Raw genomic sequence first — 16,052 nt, 5'->3', positions numbered from 1 at the left:
TTTTATTTATTGCATATTTCAAAGATAAGCCAAAAAATCGTTTAAACAAAAAAATCTATTGCAATAGTAACAAGTATTTGAATTGTAATAAATATTTACAATTTGAAGAATAAAATCTGTTACACCTATATACATATTGTAGCGTGCATGGTGGAAGGCAGCAATAGGGCTGGTAGGTGTCTCGAACATATAAACGAGTCAGCCCTTAATAAAGACCGTCCGTGTTCATTTCGGCGTTTATGACATTGTCTATACACAACAGCTCTTATGTAATCCTATTGGTATCGAATCGATCGCAATTAATGTGTTCCATGTTTCCAGTCAGTTTGATAGTTTTAATACTGTATTACATTCAGAATATGAATAGAGCTGAATTATTAATTGTAGATAATACTTAGAATACCAGATACATATTTAGCATTAAAAAGCAATAGATGTGATTTATTTAATAGTCGTTCATTATTTTGTGTATCAGCCGCCACACAAAGCCGAGCGCAGTGCGGTATACTGTAATGATGCTCCAGTCAGTCTGTCCGGACTGCACCTGAACCAGCTCAAAAACACGAAGCCCCTAATAAGCTAATTTGTAAAAGTTAGTAAAGAGTTGCGCTAATATAACGTAGCTAAATTTGAACTCCTAGCTGGAGCAACGAGAGAGGGCGAGAGGGCGGGGCAGAGAAGGAGGGGGAGACACTGCTAGGCAACCGGCTCGTGAACATTCCACTCAGCTGAGCAGAGACCGTTAGAATTTAAAAATGCGAACGTTCCGAGGGGCGTTAGGCGCTTCGTTAAATTAACACACCGTTGCTGGCATTTGAATGTAACCATATTTTAAATACTCAAATAGGACTGTATTAAAAAAATATATTATGTTTTTCAAAGTAATATGTTATTTGGAATATTAAAACAATCAAGTTAAATAACATGTTTGGACACAAAATATTTTTCAGTGACGTTAACAAGTAGTCTGTTTACAACAAAAATGCAATTTGCGTTAGGAACACTATTTTAGTCGGATTTAAAATGGAAATTAAAATGGTATTGAGTGCTGACAAGAGTTTGGCATCAGCTGTTGATTTTCTTAAAACAATCTTTAATAGTAAAATAAAGAAATTTATTCTTTTTAAAAATAAGTAAAATTGAACTGTTAGAAGTGGGATTTGAACCCACGCCTCTATTCAATAAGTAATTTTGTTGCAATACTGTATACAATGTGAACAGAATCAGACATTGCTCCGTTGTCTCGAAGAAACATCTTCAATTTGTATTTAAAACGGACGCCCAACGTGGGGCTCGAACCCACGACCCTGAGATTAAGAGTCTCATCCTCTACTGACTGAGCTAGCCGGGCTGACTGGTGCTCGTTTCTTTCACTGTAACCAACTGAGCTATTAATTTGCCATCTTATTTGAGAAAATAGTGAATGACAGAACCAAAGATTCCAAATATAATCCACTGAACTGTAGCTTTATTATCATAATGAAAACAGATTACACATGACCACAGTTCTGTATCAAAATTAAGTCGTAAGTATATGGTTTCCATTGTAGCTATTTACACACACTGCTCTGTTGTCTCCCAGGGTGTTATCTAACAAAAAAGACACATGCTGTGCTGCCATAATTGATTACATAGACTTTCCTGCCCCGTCTTGCTTTCATCTTAGATGTGATCTCAGGTTCTGCTGAGTTCTGCTCCCTCGATCACGTTCTGCAGCATCTCGCCTTGCTAATCACTGCCGTATGCTTTGGCAGCTTAATAGGTTGGTCTCTGAGGCGCAATCGGTTAGCGCGTTCGGCTGTTAACCGATAGGTTGGTGGTTCAAGCCCACCCAGGGACGATGCTTTTTGCATTTTTTAATCACATTAGATATTGGCACTCTGATACGCTGTTATTTCATCCAATTACGCTGAAGAATAAATGTGCTCTCTTTTTTTAGTTCAAAATAATACAAAACAAATATCGCCTTGCTGTTTGCCGAAACCCAGGATCGAACCAGGGACCTTTAGATCTTCAGTCTAACGCTCTCCCAACTGAATATTTCGGCTTGACAAGACTGATGTTTTGAGATAGCATTCTTTTTGGCAATCCAGTAAACCTGTAATGAGAAACGTTCAACAGCTCGGCAACACCATAATAGAATCCAATGCCTTTACAAATGTGTTTCGAAACTGTTAAGTTTTCTCCCAAATGCGGTTCTCAACAAATGTTTTTTTTTTTTTTTTGTATTCCTTCCAGAGTAAGTCCAAAAGGCAAACACTGGAACTGGCTGCCTGAAAGTGCAGCGCTTGAACTGCCTCAACAAACACTTAGCTCTAAAACGTGTACATTGACAGTCTATTAACATCTTTAACACAATCATCTGTATTCCAATCCACAGGGTGATCAATAAAGTGACTGCTGGCTTTGTTTAAATATTAACAAGAAGTTTTCAGGATTCACGCGTATTCTGAGCAAGCACGATAGAATATGGTAGTGAAAGGACAAGCAAATAACAGGTTTATTGGCTCTGGTCTTGTATCATCACCCTGACTACTGTCCGTAAGAAAGTGGCATTAATAAAAACGTCATTATGCAAAGTTCCCAATGCGCAAATACGCAGCATATTTAAACTTCTTCACAATCTTAAACCTTCCCAAATGAATTTAAAATACTTACTGACAGGTACGACCCTTTCCCAATGTAACACTCTGCTTTGTTTGAACACCAACGATGGGTGGGATAATATGTAGTAAACCACAATACTATTGTTCCCACTGTTCACGAGATGAGGCGTTGCCGTGGTAACCATGGTCTGTGAGGCGCCGGTGTGAAAGAGTTGCAGTGCAGCGGTGACGTCGGAACAGTCTTTCTGATTAGAACGCAGAGCAAGCTGAGAATGACGCTGCGCTTTGAACGGCGCTGAAGCTGCGCTGGAGACTGGATGGAGCAGAAAAGACTAACGATGGAGCTCCTGCAGATAAATAGAAAAGCTGAATGATGAAAAGAATAGAAACAAACACAGATGAAGGGCGGAAGCAGTGCTGGGTATATAAATAGAAAAGAAGGAGAGATTGACATGCAAGCTACCTAACGGGATTGCCCATACCGCTCTGGTCACGCCCTTTTTACCGGACCAAACACAGCAGCGCAAGATAATGGCAGAGAGACTGGAACTTGATTGAAACTGAATATGTTGTGTGGGCTAAATTGTATAAATAAATGTCCGGATTTCAAATTCAAACACGCTAAAAAATGATATAGAGTGGAATAGATATAAAGACAGTTTTGACATCGACGTGATTTGAACACGCAACCTTCTGATCTGGAGTCAGACGCGCTACCGTTGCGCCACGAAGTCCTGGTGTACTGTTTGCTTGTGATGCAATGTTAGAGTGCACAGCGTGACATGAACGCATGCGATAATGTGTTAATTTACCAACAGAAACATAAATAAAAATGTATGTATTTAATTGTGAATAAACTATTTTGCTTATACGATGGAACCAGAGACCTTACATCGGCAATCTAATGATAGGCCAACCCCTGAGAGACTTTGTCTTGACCAGGGACTAATATAATCTAAAAACAAACTGCGATGGGAATGTGAATAGAGTCAAATACATTTGTACCATTCTGTAAATTATATATATATATATATATATATATACCTCAAGTAACTGTAGGTTTTTTTAAATACTTTTTTATTTTATAACTGTAGCTTTATTATCATAATGAAAACACATTACACATGACCACAGTTCTATAACAAAATGACAAAAACAAAGACGTTCCCATACCGGGAGTCGAACCCGGGCCGCCTGGGTGAAAACCAGGAATCCTAACCGCTAGACCATATGGGAAGGTGATTATCAAACTCATTTACATGCACCAGTAGCTACACTCTAAAACCATGTGTAAGTGGAACATTCATAAACACTTATCTGTAACACTTTTTAAACGCGTCAAGGCGTTTACTTTATAAACATGTTTAGAATATAATCGCGTTAAGGTGTTTAAGTAATAAACACGTGAACATGTTTATTCGCTCTAACACTTTTTAAACACCTGAACACGTTTACAAATCTACAGATGTTTAAGATCTAAACACGTAGATGCTTACTTATTTTTTCAATACAAAAAGACACAAATTAAACAACTTACTTTTATTTATTGCATATTTCAAAGTTAAGCCAAAAACTTTTTTAAACAAAAAATCTATTGCAATAGTAACAAGTATTTGAATTGTAATAAATATTTACAATTTGAAGAATAAAATCTGTTACACCTATATACATATATATGATTGTATTTAAAACATCTAAAAAATCAAATAGAATACTGTATATGTCCACTCCCTGAAATTATTTAAATACACAATAAAAACGTACTACCTTACTAGATCAAATTCAGATTTAACAAATAATTATTTAATTTATTTACAGATATTTACAATTATGTAAGAATGTTACTGTTGTAATACATTAATTTAATCGTTGAACCCTTTTGCAAAAAATCTGTATTGATGGGATTTGCATCCAGTAAATGGGTCTCCCAATATATATTGCTGCAGGAATCCAAGCACCTGCGAATAAACTTTGGGGTACTGCAGGTGGAAGGCATAGTACATTCCCAGGAGAACAAGCACAGCATCTAATACAGTTTTTGCTTGGCAAAATATCGCAACAGTATCCCTACTATTACAGCTTCCTGGAGGGTGTTCTTTGCAACACAAAGAACAAGATGCGGTGGTTCTTGGGTGGTTTTCAGGTACTTGTCAAGTTCACTTGTAGATATATCCTGAAAAATATAACATAATGAAATGATGACAAAATAATATAAATATATAAAATATAACATTTTTTATTGTACTTTGCTTGAATGACAGTAAGAGGACATCTTGTTTGAAGCCGAGTCAATGGATGCCCCCCCCACTCCCAAACATTTTGATTAATGTTATTTAGTATAATTACCTCATATACAGTGGTGACCGAAACTGACTTTTTCCCCTTTCCTTTATCAAATGTAGTTTTTTCTTCCGTGAGCTGAATTACAGGTATCATTCTGCGATCTCCCTGAAAAGAAAAATGGGGCGGGGGTAATGACCTTTGTATAAGTAATTGCTTTGTACAGTGGCGGGGTGTGAAGGGGGAGAGGGAGGAGGGTTGTTGTTCTTTTTGTTTGTTACCTTTGTGCATTTCCAGCTGGCAAAGCCACAAGTCATTCACAAGAATACAATGTGTTTTGTGATCGTTTATCTCCTCACCTCTTTCTTGGATCCAGTCAGTAACTCAGAGACCGTCCTAACCTGTTCAGCCCTTTTGCACAATGTTTCAAATCATGTACTTCCAAGGACCATTGCAAATTCACCCATTACCTAATAGAAAAACACATGCACAAGTATGAAGATGAAAAAAAAATAAAAATAAAAAAATACCTCCAATGCAGGAATGGTGAACTTGAATTTATAAACCCAGGACCTATGCTGTCAGATAACAGTTTTAGAAAATGGTTGACATTACATTAAAAATAAATATTTACTTAAAATGAATAAAAAATAAAGTAAAATAAATGTCACAAAATGAGTTTCTGTATATCATCATCATAATAACTGTACTTGGATTGGATTAAAGCAAATCGCAACCTTTAATCCAACATTCACAACCACAATTTTAATTTTATTTTAGTGATCAGTAATATTGACTGTTTGATGAGACTGTAGAAGGAAAATAATAATGCAGTTAACTGTAAGCAGGTGAATTGTAGTATGCCCTCTATAACTTTACAATAACATGAGTAAATAAATAAATACTTACAAATTTTCCCCATTCAAAACTTCAACAACTGGTTTAATTCTTCCAGCTGGAAGAGTGGTCAGCCACAATCGACGATTACCAAAGGTTTCTTTAAGAAGAATGTCTATGTGATTGTCATTAGGCTTTAGTGAAATTATTTTCTTAATTCTTCGACATGGCGGTCGTATTCTTCATCGGGCCATTCTTCAGGCCTCTGTATGGTAGGTACCTGGGCTTTCTTTGCCATAATTGGTGCCGAACTGGAGTCAATGGGCAGGCTTTTCCTTTTTAAAGACCACCTCATGTGCCTCATCTTCTGACTGAGGCACTTAGAAAATAAGGACTACAAAAGAACAAGAGGTGAAAACAATAATTGTGAATAAATACATCAAGTTTCAGAAAGAAATGGCAAGCTTCAATTCCCAATGTATTGTTTTGCATACTTGAATTCCATCTTACCCACGGTTCATTCCCTTCATGCTTAATGCATGGGTATTTGCTGTACAGCTTTTTTCAAATGGCCTTGTATTCAGAATTGTCACTTAGGCTGGGATAATTAGCCAGGTCATAATTAGATACTTCAACAACCATTTCATGCCATATCCCTCTTGAATTGCCAGCCAGAAGACTTCTATGCACCAGGTCAGAAAATGGAGGCAGAGGGGTTCTATCATCCAATGTTGAACATCCTGTAGAGTATAATAACAAATAATAATACAAAACAAAAATAAGTCTGAGGCTGATATTCATTGATAAAGAGTGCAATCTTAATAATGTGCAACAAAATTAAACTGATGAGCAACAAGAAAAAAATAAACATAAACAGGTACTTACTCCGATTTGCAAAAGATTCCATGTACGCTGCGGAGTCAAGGGATATGATTTCATTTATTTTTTCGGAATCAGACTTCTGCTCAATTGATGTTACGTTCACTTGTTTTTCTGTGGGTATCTGTGGGATCCAGCTCTCTCCTTCCATCAGTATTATTAAAGTTTCTGATTGCATCTCCAATAAGATTTCGTCATCCTCAAACTCAGTTCCGTCAGTTTCCAGGACCAGTATATGCCCCTTTTTTGGAAGGCCAAGTTTTTGTGAACCTAAAAAGGTTATCAATAATTGATCATTTAGATTTATACATAACAAAATAAGAAATGGCAAGAACAACAGACAGCCATTCAACCTATTTGACTTTTTCATTCTATTTTGAATCTTTTCAGCTGTTGTTAGATCCGTGCTCCATTTTATGCCATCAGCCAATTCAACTACAGAATAATGAATCATCCCAACACTGCCTTAAAATTTCTATAAGAGACTGTAAAATATAAGTGGAATGTAGTTAATTACACCACCCGTCCACCCATTGCAACCATACAGAAAGATTATAAAAGATTATTTGGAATTATAGAAAGTTATATCAGTAACATTTTATCTACTCACCTTTTTCAAGAACTTCTTTGAAGGATGTTCCGCTGACCATTTTTGTTTGTTTAGGCTGCCGATCCCACACTTTGAAGACACCCACGGTGGACTTTGAGGTATAAAAAGAGTGAGGAACTAAGAGACTGGGAGCATGGAACTAGGAGATACCGGAATAGGAAAGAGGGAGAAGCCGAGGGAAGTAAACGAAAATAAAGAGGACGAGATTAGACAGCGAGTGGTTGGGTTTTTTTTTGTGCACGGACAGTGTCAATTTCGTTTTGTTATTTTTTTTCGTGGACTCACTCTGGGAGGACTGCGGAACTTGGTGATTGAAGACATTTGAAAAGAGGTACGGACAAGAACCTTTGCGTTCGTGGTTTATGTCAGGATATCAGGATCGCTCCTGAGGCCTTCAGCTGAAGCGCAGCACCCTATGGAGAGGGCTGCCCAAACAGGCGTCTGGACAGGAGCCCTAGGAGGAGGTCTGGACCAGAGAGTGGATGACGTATGGTTAAGTGAACAAATACACATTAAAATGCATCTAATGCTCAAAAATAAAACAATAATTCGAATAAACAAACTGTGCAAAAAAGGAAAACCAATCCAATTAAAATTCAAAAATCATAAGTGATAATACCGAATAAAATAATAATCAACACATTCGTCACCCGTGACATTACCACCACTGCGATCTTGAAAATGTTTGTATGCCACAGAATTTAAGATCTGAAACGGAATGTTTGGCATCTACAAAATGTCTAGCAAGTGGTGGATGAATATATTTTCTCCTAATTGAACTTTTATGCTCGCTCATTAATGTGCAATGGTAACTGTCTAGTAGTTTTACCATCTGTGACGGGGTACTGCCCCGTCTTTATGATCAATGTTGGGACTGGCAGGGAGGGGGTTAAAATTCCTCCCTGCCAGAAAAACATGTGAGAATGTGGCTGGAGCCCTAATTGACTAATCAGTAATTATTGAATAATTGGGCTCCAGCCACAGGGGATAAAAGCCAGGGGAGAGGCCCTGGCTAGGGGGAGAGTAGGAGAAAGAGAGTTCCAGAAGAGTCTTTGTGCTGTGTCTTTCTAAGTTTGGTTCCAGTGAAGGCAACGCCCAGCCTGGAAACCTTTATTTTTGTAAGTTTTGCTTTTTGCTTTGTGTGTATTTTATGTTTAAAACCTTTTTGTTTGGCCCTCGTGCCTATTTATTTGAGTATTTTTGTTTATTAAAAACTTTATTTTTGAACTTTAAAACTGTCTCTGAGTCTCAACCCTCGGTCCATCCGGTCACATTTGGTGTCAGAAACGGGAGAGCGCCACCTGGAGGCTCAGAGCAGTAATTTTTTTTTTCTTGAATTTTGTGAGTTTTTTTTTTTGGAAAATGGGGAAGAGCAGACAGCGGCAAAGGCAGGAGAAGCAGCAGCAGCCGAAGAAATGTAGGCTGCTGCAACAACAGCCACCCCAGCTGGAGGATCCAGCCAGTCTTTTCACCTGGTGCTCCTGGTGCGGGAAGGAGGATCATCAGTGGAGGTCCTGTCCAGATGGGCTACCAGCTGACTGGTGTGGGTACTGTGAGGTGGATGGCCACAACTGGGCAGGATGCCCCCACAATCGGGACCAGGAGCAGCTGCAAACCCCGTCCTCGGCAACCACCCCACCACTTCCTACATCACCGCCTTCACCACCATCCCAGGAAATATGGGACTGGTTGATGCACCCTGAGGCAGACCTCTCCCACGATCTCCCCATAGTTGTCAACACGCTGTGGCGTCGAGATGGGGGGAGGTGGGAAAAGTGGGAGGAACAGCATCACCCGGCGTCCTTCGCAGAGCTGGCCCTGATGGTCATTAATTACCTGGCGGTAGATATGGGAGACGCCCCAATCATTCCAATAAAGAAGGTGGAGCTGTCGTCCCGAGAGCCAGAGAGGGGTGAGCCATCGTCCCGAGAGCCAGAGAGGGGTGAGCCATCGTCCCGAGAGCCAGAGAGGGGTGAGCCATCGTCCCGAGAGCCAGAGAGGGGTGAGCCTTTGTCCCGAGAGCCAGAGAGGGGTGAGCCGCTGTCCCGAGAGCCAGAAGGGGAGGAGCAGCTGTCCCGAGAGCCAGAAGGGGAGGAGCCGCTGTCCCGAGAGCCAGAAGGGGAGGAGCTGCCGTCCCGAGAGCCAGAAGGGGAGGAGCTGCCGTCCCGAGAGCCAGAAGGGGAGGAGCTGCCGTCCCGAGAGCCAGAGAGGGGTGAGCCGTCGTCCCGAGAGCCGGAAGGGGAGGAGCTGCCGTCCCTCCTCCTCCGCTCCTCTGATCTCTCTATCTCTGTTCCTCTGGAATCTACAACACTCTCTCCCTCTTCCTCAGCTAAGAACCTTGGAGTCACCCTGGACCCCTGCCTCTCTTATTCCCAGCACATCTCCACTCTGGCACGCACTTGCCGATTCTTCCTGAGCAACATCCGTAGAATCCGACCCTTCCTCACCAACTATGCTACCCAGCTCCTGGTCCAGGCCCTGGTACTCTCCCGTCTAGACTACTGCAACTCCTGGCTGGCCTCCCTACGTCCGCCACCCGTCCGCTCCAGCTCATCCAGAACTCTGCTGCCCGCCTGGTGTTGCTCGCTTCGCCCATGCTACTCCACTACTCCGCTCGCTCCAGTTCAAGACTCTTGTACTAGTCTACAGATGCCTTGACCAGACTGCACCCAGCTACCTCCAGACCCTCATCTCTCCCTACACCCCCACTCGACCTCTCCGCTCCGCCTGCACTAGAAGACTAGCTCTACCTCCGCTACGCTCCCCTGCCTCCAGAGCCTGCTCCTTCTCCACCCTTGCTCCGCAGTGGTGGAATGACCTTCCTACAGATGTCAGGACTGCCTAGTCCCTGACCACATTCCGGCGCCTCCTTAAGACTCACCTCTTCAAACAGCACCTGTAGAACTCCTCTGTTTGTATCCTGGGACACTATCACCCTTCATGTAAATGTGCTTTATTTTGCTCTTATCTGCCCCCTATTTTACTGCATTTAATCCTGTACTTCAGAATACTGTAATCTGCAAGTGTTTAACCTGTAGTACTTTGTATTTAATCATATCCTGATGTAATTATCACTATTTAATCATATCCTGATGTAACTATCACTATTATCTGCTGTATTATTGAATTGTGGTTTGTCACACTTGTACTTTGCTTGAACAAAAGTTATTGTATTTCTTGTATTGTAACACTTGAAATGTATTTGCTTACGATTGCCCTGGATAAGGGCGTCTGCTAAGAAATAAATAATAATAATAATAACCGAAGGAACACTCGGCTGAATCTATCATTCCCATTATCCTCCCTCCCGGGAAAAAGAATCCGCATTTTGGTGGCCTTTCACCGCACGACATACCATGTGGTACATGAAGGGCTGCAATACCAGATACCACCAAGTTATCCAGGTATTGCTATCCTTCATTGTGCTTAACCACTTGAGTGGGGCGTGGTCTGTGACAAAGTCAAATGAATGTCTCAGCAGGTAATATCGTAAGGAGTGAGTAGACCGTTTAATGGCCAAACACTCCTTTTTGACTACGGAGTAGTTGCACTCCCGAGGTAGCATATTTTTTACTGAGATAAAGTATCGGGTGTTCTACTCCATCTACCTTTTGGGACAAGACAGCACCCAAACTCACGTCCAAAGCATCGGTGTGAAAGATGAATATCTTGGTGAAATCCGGTGTGATAAGGGTGGGGACCTGGCACAGTTTACGCTTATTAGTATCAAACACCCCCTGTGTGGCAGAGCAGGGCTCTGCCCTTGGAAATACTGGCAGGGATGGAGTTAAATTATCCTCCCTGCCCAGGTTGATTGCGTCAGGTGGGAGCAATCAACCAATTAATTATTTAATTAGTCACCAGCCTCCTGGCATAAAAGGAGGCCTCAGCTTCCCAGTGAGAGAGTTCTAGAAGGAGAGGAAGTAAGAGTGGTTTTTCTGTGTGTGCTGTTTTTGTTCATTTTTGCAAACCAGTGAAGGCAATGCCCAGCCAGGAAGACTTATTTTTGTAAGTTTTGTTTTGGTTTTATTGTCTGAGTGTTTGAAACCTTTTTGTTTGGCCCTTGTGCTGGTTTATTTTGCATTTTTGAGTATTAAAAGTTTTATTTTTGAACTTTTCACACTGTCTCTGAGTCTCAACCTCTGTCATCCTGTCACACCCTGACAATCAGCTGACTACTTGATTAAATTTGGAGCACTCTTTTTGGTGAGGTCGACTAACGGGTTAACCACTGTGGCATACTCAGGGATAAATCGGCGGTAATAACCGGCTAATCCCAATGTGTAAAGCACGGGGATAACGAAACAGGGCACAGTCCCGAACAAAAATGAACACACGGTCACCAGTCCTGGGTGAGTGCAGTCGTGCTGGTGCTTAGTGCAAACACAAGTATTTTTTGTGACGGTAGTGCAGTGGTGTTCCGGATTGTGCTGACCCTCGGCGACAGCTCGGGAGATGTGTTCTAACTGTCTGGTGATGAAAAAAAACACAAACAATTACAACACAGACAAACACAACACAAAAACACGTAACACGTCTCTATTTATTATTGAGAGCTCCTCTCTAAGTCCTTCTCTCTCTCGAGCTTTACCGTTGTTGTTATTCACAATAAGATGGTTCCTAAACTTTCATTTCCTTTAATATATCTTGATGTAAGTAACTAGTTTGTTTCAATTATATATATGTGTCACAGGGTGACTTAATGTCTACAATTTATTCTTTTGTTTAGCACTTTTACTATAGGTATTTTAAAGCACCTCATAGGATTACTGTATGAGAGGTACTCGCTATTTAGCGCCCTCACAGGTCAGAAGGAGATTTACAGCCAGATCTCATTATATTTCTGTCACAGTACAATATGTAAAACCTATTGAGAACTGTATTTAAACAGGATTTCATCATGGATCCAATATATAATCGTGTGTGTGCGTTGGTACATTCTCATGCCCTGTGCAGCAGTGTCTCATGAACTGCTATCTCCCAATACTAAATGATCCCTGATGCATTATTTTGTTTCGTGATCTAGTTTCCCAATCGTTTTCCCTGACATTGCTGCTAAACTGTTAAAAGGTACAATAGTAATTTAAACACTATATTAAATTGTATTTTAGGTTTCATACAGATATTCAATATTACAAAATACAACGTCCTTATTGTGTCGATGAATTAGCAAGAAATGGTTAATTTGCGGCACTAGTCTTTAAATAAAGCTAGTTTAAAACGGGTCTAAAATACATCACAGGATGGATCTTGCTAAACCAATTAATTGTTTGGGAAGTTGGAATAGGGGTTAATTTAGGCCAATTTAATGGTTTATCAGGGGTTGAACCAGACCTGAATTTAATACCAAAATGATGTAAGTAACTAGTTTGTTTCAATTCACCCTTGGGTTCCCACTTCTCTTATCTATCAATAAGGCGTGACGTAGTCGAGTTTTATTCTGTTTAAATAACACATGCATTATTTATGAAAATAACCGGGAGCTGCAGTTCTGTGAACAGGTCCTTTACATAGTGCTGCAGCTGCAGTCCCACGACAGTCCCAGTTAAGAGGCGGGTTAACCGGTAAATTTTATATTCAATCCAGATCTGGATGCTAAACGTGCTAAACATTAAAAGCTTAAAAGCTGACCCTGTGTCCAAATCTGTAACAAAATCCTGAGTCCAGGTTAAAGTATCAGTTGAACTTCTTTTCAGTGCCTGTGATAATTAGCATTTCTTGAAACCAGGTGTTTTTCTGAGTTTATTTAAACCCTGACATTGAATGGTGTAGATCAAGGGTCTCCAACTGGTTTTTGTATCAACTGAGCTCAAAGTTACTTCATTGAACCAATTATTGGCTTAATTAGTCAAGGTTAACAAGTGTGCCAGATCTTTAGCCATTGATGATGTAAAGACACCCAATAAACCTGCAGGATAGAGGCTCTCCAGGAGCAGGGTTGGAGATCCCTGGTGCAGATTGATCTGGTGTAGATTGATGTTCATTGAACTGTTCGAGACTGCACTTTTTAATAACTTATATATTTATATTCTATCCATTTGAAAAGCAACACAAAATGAAAACAATAAAGCAGGAACATTATGTAGTTATATGTGCCTGTAACAGGGAGATCTGTGCTGACTCTTCTGGTGTATTCATAGTGCTGCAGGAAGAGGGCAGCAGCTGTTCAATATCCATCTGTTGGTCATTGCAATGACATGGAGAGGTGGTGTAACGTCTCGCTCTTAGCACAAAACTAATCCCAACGGCAGGATTACCTCCCTGTATCAAATATACCCAAATTATTAACAAGGGGAAGGGCGAAGCGACAGTGCATCAAGGACGCGAGATCCCCCAATAAATACACTATAGAAACACGGGATAACCTTAAACATTTATTGGCTAAAATAATTGAAACTGTTCAACAAAACAAGATGGAAAAGAAGTTCCGAGCAAAAAAAACAAAACATAAACAAGCCAGCAAAATATCCATTGCGAGAACAAAGTAACAAAATAAAACAAAAAAACAAAACAGTCCCGCAACAAAAATAAAAAAAACAACAATCTCACCAAACTCCTGGGTACCCGCTTGCTTGAAGATCCTCTCGGAGGACGATGACCAGTAATCCACAAAAACTATGAACATGCACTTGAAAAGCCAACACCGTCAGCAACGTGGTGCATTACAAGCCGGCTCCAGGCTTTAGCGATCGTGGGCAGCAAAGGTGAACAACACCAGCTAATGCAGCCTGAAACTGGAACAAAGCACTTGCTGATAAAAAAAAAAATCAACTTCCAACAAGTTGAACGACAGTCGAAGGTAAACAGGATCGCTCTACCATGGCAAACCACCCCGGGAAAAAGAACGCCGCGGACTTTTCAAAAACAAGGAATAGAGTCCCTAAACAGGAACTAAGGAGACGACAGGAACTCAAAAGGCAGGTAAGCAGCTCCACCCTATGGCGTAACAAAGGTACTATTTATACTTGTCTGAAACAATCTTTCCATTAACAACGCTGCCGCTTCCAGCGAATAAGAACCTCGAAATGTATTTGAAACCTGGCCAGGCTTCCGTGCTGCCCAATTAAGGCGCAACACATGGTACATTTATTGTACCATGTAGAACCAAACATTCAATTTAAGTGGCAGTGCCACAGTGGGAGAGAGGGTGTGTGGGCTTTCCCACTCTCTGAGTGGCTGAGAGGTGGGTCTCGGGGGAAAGCTGGCCCTATAAAATAATATTCTGCTGTTCCCTCAGCTCTGCCCTTCTGAGATGTGCTGAGCATGTGGAAGTTCTGGTCCAGGACCGACCAGAGAAAGAAAAACCTGGGAAAGAAATCCCAAAAGAAAAAAAAAAAGTAGTGGTAATGGGGAAACCTTGGGCAGACCCCAGAAGTGTTTCTACAGCAGGCTGAGGGAGCAGTGAGTGTAGGACGGAGACCCACAGCACCTTTTATTTGTAGTTTGATTACTGTGTTTTATTTTCCTTTTTTCTTTCGCCTGTTGTATTTTTTCTTTTGAGCACCTGTGAGTGCGCCCGCACTTGATCTTTGTACCCCCGTGGGTATTGCTGTGGTTCGGTCTACCATCGTTGGTAGACAGACTACACTCAACAGCGCCCTCTGCAGACTAAAACGTGGAATCAGCCACCATCAATAAAACTGGGCACCTGTGCGGTGTTTCAAATTCACCTTTCTGTCTCCCCTGTGTCAGTGAATTACCTGTTCACTGAGTATTATTATTTATTTATTTATTTATTTATTTATTTATTTATTTCTTAGCAGACACCCTTATCCAGGGCAACTTACAATTGTTACAAAATATCACATTACAGATAAGAGCAGATCTAAATACAATAAAGTTAGTATTAAAAGGTACCAATTCAAATAAGAACAAATACAGTAAATAATTGCTTTTGAGAGCGATTTCGAATAACAGCAGTTAACCGTACAGTAAAAAAGATTTGCTTATAACAGTAAATTCCATTAAGAGCAAGTAGTCAGTGCAATAAATGGATAAGAACGATTAAAATCAGAGCAATTACAAATCCGTGAATACGGGAGTTAAATCAAGTATAGATATAGGAAATAGTTAGAATTGAGAGCAGTAGCAGAATACAGCAAACCAAACCTGGAGCTTAACTTCACCGAGACTTGTTATGCATTCAATGTGTTTTGTTTTTGTTTTGTTTGTTTGTTTAACAAAGACACTCAGTCAACTTCCCTCTTCCTTTCTGAACCCACAGACCCACAATCACATGTTTTAATCAGCTACAAATCAAAGTGAACTGCCCGTCTGCAGTACTATATGCATTACAATTCATTATTATAGAGTTTTAAAATGAACATTACAAAGTTTAGGTTGCTTAAACCCAGCAGATTTCTAACCTGTACTTTGAAAGCAGGAGCTGGAAACAGGAGGGTGTCAGTGCAGTCCGTGTGTGCAGAGTCGAGTAAAATGTGAAACGAAACTGTCAGCTTTATACTGTTACACAAACGAGGGGTGCGGCAGAGGAAGATAACCGTGGTATTTGGGCGTGGAAATTTACTCAGGCTACACCAGATTGAGAACTTCATCTTCTAAGAAATCACGTGGATAAATGGAAGTGCCCCTAACAGTATAGAGATATTATTAAACATTAGGCGAAACACAAATGGTTTGCGAAGAATTATTGCAGTATTGTTATACAAACTATATGACTACATGCAGTGAGTAACACATTGGATCTGTGAGTGGTCATAGAAAATAGAAGTAACTAAACAGTGACCAGCCAGCCCATAGAGCCGTCAATGAAACACTAACAATAAAACACAGTTACAGTAAAATACAGCTACAGTAAAATATAACATTCATATATACAA

The 16,052-nt window shown here is 40.5% G+C and overlaps 2 non-coding genes across 2 annotated transcripts; both read right to left on the bottom strand.

The window, feature by feature from the left end:
- Positions 1–3,268: 3,268 nt before the first annotated feature.
- Positions 3,269–3,340, bottom strand: trnaw-cca (transfer RNA tryptophan (anticodon CCA)). Its single transcript has one exon. It is a non-coding gene; the product is annotated as a tRNA-Trp (tRNA).
- A 430-nt stretch (positions 3,341–3,770) lies between these two features.
- trnae-uuc (transfer RNA glutamic acid (anticodon UUC)) lies at positions 3,771–3,842 on the bottom strand. Its single transcript has one exon. It is a non-coding gene; the product is annotated as a tRNA-Glu (tRNA).
- Positions 3,843–16,052: the final 12,210 nt, after the last annotated feature.

Source organism: Acipenser ruthenus, chromosome 35, assembly GCF_902713425.1.
Source record: "Acipenser ruthenus chromosome 35, fAciRut3.2 maternal haplotype, whole genome shotgun sequence".
Classification (NCBI taxonomy): domain Eukaryota; kingdom Metazoa; phylum Chordata; class Actinopteri; order Acipenseriformes; family Acipenseridae; genus Acipenser; species Acipenser ruthenus.
Note: the sequence above shows the minus strand (reverse complement) of the source record. Positions and strands in the feature narration are given on the sequence as shown.